This window comes from Bufo gargarizans, chromosome 4 (genome assembly GCF_014858855.1).
Source record: "Bufo gargarizans isolate SCDJY-AF-19 chromosome 4, ASM1485885v1, whole genome shotgun sequence".
In the NCBI taxonomy this organism is placed as follows: Eukaryota; Metazoa; Chordata; class Amphibia; order Anura; family Bufonidae; genus Bufo; species Bufo gargarizans.
The window spans coordinates 410,007,193-410,011,548 of NC_058083.1; the positions used below are offsets into that span (position 1 = coordinate 410,007,193).

Consider the following 4,356-nt stretch of genomic DNA (forward strand, 5'->3'; position numbering starts at 1 on the left):
GAAGTTTTGACAAATTACCCTCCCAGTCCGGGCTAAACACGACTATATCATCCAGATACGCGGAGGTATACTGGTGATGGAGCTTGAGGACAACATCCATCAGACGCTGGAACGTAGCCGGAGCGCCATGCAACCCAAAAGGCAACACCCTATACTGAAAAAGCCCCTCCGGGGTGACAAAGGCCGTCTTCTCCTTTGCCGCCTCTTTTATATTTCCCTTCCTTTATTTATTGGCCATGCCACCCTGGGTACGCCTGATCTCGTCCGATCTCAGAAGCAAAGCAGGGTTGGGCTCGGCCAGTACTTGGATGGGAGACCACCTGGGAAGAGCGGGTGCTGTAGACCTTTATATATATATATATCAATTTTTTAAATCTTTTTAAGGTCGTATCATGCCACTTCCTATTTATGTTTAATAACATTGTTTATTTTTCAGGAATCTAGTTATTGTATCTGTAGGGCAACATTATATGTATGTGATCTTCACAATATATGCTTTTCTTTTTCCTCCCCTCCTCTATTTTTGTGAATGTTCTAAATGTTCTTTTTCTGTTGAATCACAGTAGATTTCCAGTGAGAGCGCCCTCTGGTTTATAAAAACGACTCTGATAAGTTTCTATCTGACTATGCGATGTGCGGTTATAGAAATGCAAGTCAGACGGCTCTCTCACCATTCAAGTGTCCCTGTAACTAGGTAACGGCTCTCACATGATCGGATCTTACTCACGTGATGTGAGCCATGTGATACCAGGTTGAGTGACGTGAGCTAGCTTCTTTAGAGAGGACGGCCCCCTCACCACTTTTGTTACCTTGTGACCGAGCAACGGCTCTCACGTGACTGGGATCCGGTCATGTGACACAGGTCCTAGAGTCTTGATAGAACTTTACAATCGCCTTATTTGATTAGAAACCTGTGATGCGTTTGCTATTGCACACCTCATAGGGTCGGCCCCCATATGGGCGTATTGTTTTGAGGTCACTTACAAAACGGACTATTTTCAGTGTGCTTTTCTAGCTTTATATAATACAAATGTGTTTCTAATGTGCACATCGGCGGCTCATTATGAGAGCTTGCAGATATGCACATTATATTTGCCACTGATCATTTAGGCAACACCCAAATCTCCTCCCTTCTGACCCTGTGACCCTTTAAGGGCGGTATGTTTGTAAGTATAAATATGTGTAGCCTTGTGCTGTTATTTTGTGCAGCTCTGTGTACCTGATGAAGGGGAGTGATTCCCCGAAACGCGTTGTATCGCTGCAATAAAAAGATTTCTTCTTGATCCTGGTGACTGGCTGACGGTAATTCGCGCCGTGGGACGTGTTTTTGTTCCTTTATCCTTTGCCGCCTCCGTCAGAGGTACCTGCCAGTAGCCCTTCGTGAGATCTAGGATCGAAAAATACCGGGCTTTTCCCAGCCGCTCTATCAACTCGTCCACCCGAGGCATAGGATAGGCGTCAAATTTTGATACCTCATTTAATTTCCTAAAATCATTACAGAACCGTAATGAACCATCCGGTTTGGGAATAAGGACAATCAGGCTAGCCCACTCACTCTTTGACTCTTCTATGACCCCTAGACGTAGCATCGATCTTACCTCCTGCGAAATGGCCTGTCGTCGAGCCTCCGGTACTCGGTATGGTCTTAGGCGGACTTTCACCCGGGGCTCGGTGACAATGCCATGCTTGATCAAGGTGGTACGTCCAGGAAGGTCAGAGAATACGTCCCTATTCCGACTAACGAATTCTCTCACCTCATGTGCCTGTTTGGTCGACAGTCCGTCCCCTATCGTCACCCCAGCGGCCTTCTCCGGAACACCTGGTGACCCCGAGTCACTCCCTGCCGTTCAGACAGAGGGCGGGCTGTCTCCAAACAAATTCTCTCTGTCTCTCCAAGGTTTTAGTAGATTCACATGATATACCTGTTTGGGCTTCCGCCGCCCTGGCTGGTATATCCTGTAATCAACTGGGCCCACTTTCTCCTTAACTTCATAGGGTCCTTGCCACCGGTCCAGGAATTTACTCTCGATCGTGGGCACGAGTACAAGTACTCGGTCACCCGGGTGAAATGTCCTTACCCGGGCGGATCGGTTATATACCCGACTCTGGGCCAGTTGTGCCGCTTCCATGTGCTCACGGACGATCGGCAACACGACCCCTATTCGGTCCTGCATTTTTCCTATGTGCTCTATCACACTTTTATGAGGCGTAGGCTGTTGCTCCCATGCCTCCTTAGCGATATCCAGTAGTCCACGGGGATGTCGCCCATATAACAACTCAAAGGGCGAGAACCCCGTGGACGCCTGGGGCACTTCTCGTACCACAAACAAAACATAGGGCAACAGTAAGTCCCAATCTCTCCCGTCCTTAGCCACGACTCTTTTTAGCATGGACTTCAGGGTCTTATTAAACCGGTCTACTAACCCATCGGTTTGGGGATGGTAGACGGACGTGTGCAGGTGTTTAATATTTAATAGCTTACACAATTACTTTGTTATTTTGGACATAAAGGGTGTCCCCTGGTCAGTCAGAATCTCCTTTGGTATCCCCACCCGGGCGAACATACTCATGAGCTCTTTAGCTATTACCTTGGCCGACGTATGGCGCAATGGGACCGCCTCCAGATAGCGAGTGGCATAGTCTAACACTACCAGTATGTGTTGGTGACCTCGGGCTGACTTAATAATGGGGCCTACCAGATCCATGGCGATCCTTTCGAAGGGCACCTCTATAATGGGCATAGGTACCAGTGGACTGCGATACTGAGGTTGGGGGCTAGTCACCTGACACACTGGACAGGACTGACAGAACCTCCGGACTTCCTCATATATCCCAGGCCAATAGAACCGTTGTAGAATTCGCTCCAGCGTTTTCTTAAACCCCAGATGACCACCCAACACATGCGCATGCGCTAAATCCAAGACCATTCGCCGGTAAGGCTGGGGCACCACCAGTTGTTCCACCACCTCCTGCCTCACCTTGTCTACCCTATATAACAGGTCCTGGTGATAGGCCAGGTGAGGAAATACAGTATCGGCGCCGGGACGCTGGGCAACGCCATTAATCACCGACACACCTTCTCTAGCCCGCAATAACGTTGAATCCTGGAGCTGTGCGGTCCCGAAGGTTTCTCGGGGTACCTCCAGATCCAGGATAGACAAACTTTCTACTGTCTCACCCGCCAATACTTCTAGGGGAAACCGGTCAGGGTTACACTCTACCTCCCCTACGGTGACCCCTACAGCTGGGGCCCCTGCCTCGGGGTCCTCGGGCTCGGGACCCGGACATTTTTTTTCCCCACAGGTAGGTAACCTGTTCCTCCACAAAGTCCAGAACAGGGGAAAGTCCCTCCCCAATATTGCGGCATAAGGGAGCCGTCTCCTCATTCCGACCACATGTGGTACCTCCTTCCCACACACCGCCAGGATAACCTTAGTGGTGGGATACTCCCGGCGATCCCCATGTATACAGACAATGGTAAGGGTTCGCCTTTCTGGGAGTTTTTCCGTTACCAGCGATTCATTAACCAGAGTTACCAGGCTCCCAGAGTCCAGCAGGGCCTGCACAGAGTGTCCATTAACAACGACATCACACACCGGAGGGGTGTCCGCAGCCAGCAGGGGGTCAGCTATATACACCGGTTGGGCATAAAAAGAGGACTGGCGAGCGAACCCGCAGTCCATGGGTTCGGATGCCCTAGGGCAGTTGGCTGCCACATGTCCCCAGTCCTGACAATGCCAACATCTGATCCTCGCAGCCTCCCTCATCCCCAGGGTATTCCTCCCACGGACTGGAGATCCACTCCCCTCCTTATGAGGTGGGATCCCTTTTTCAGGATCCCGGGTCGGCAACGGGGGCTGAAGTGACTTCGGTAGTACTGCTGAGTCCCGCACCAAATCCTGAGTGGCCATATACCTCTCCACCAGGCTAACCAGTTGTTCCAGGTTGCCTGGATCACCTTGTCCCACCCAGCGCTGTATGGCTCTCGGGAGGGTACGCACAAACATGTCGACCACGACCCTTTCAACCATCTGAGAAGGGCTCAATATTTCAGGCTGAAGCCATTTTTTTACTAGGTGAAGTAAGTCATAGGCTTGTGACCGGGTGGGTCGGGACTCGGCAAACACCCACTGATACACCCTGTGCGCTCGCACATAGGTGTTTACCCCCAACCTGGCCAACACCTCACCTTTTAGCCTCTCATAGTCCTTGGCCTCATCGCGGCTGAGGTCAAAATAGGCCTTTTGTGCGTCCCCCACCAGAAAAGGCACCACCACCTCGGCCCACTGCTCCAATGGCAGCCTCTCTTGCTCCGCGGTTCTTTCGAACACCGTCAGGAACGCCTCTATATCATCT

At 50.9% G+C, this 4,356-nt stretch overlaps 1 pseudogene; it reads left to right on the forward strand.

Moving 5' to 3' along the window:
- Window positions 1–226: 226 nt before the first annotated feature.
- On the forward strand, window positions 227–345 carry LOC122936395 (annotated as a pseudogene).
- The last annotated feature ends 4,011 nt before the right edge of the window (window positions 346–4,356 follow it).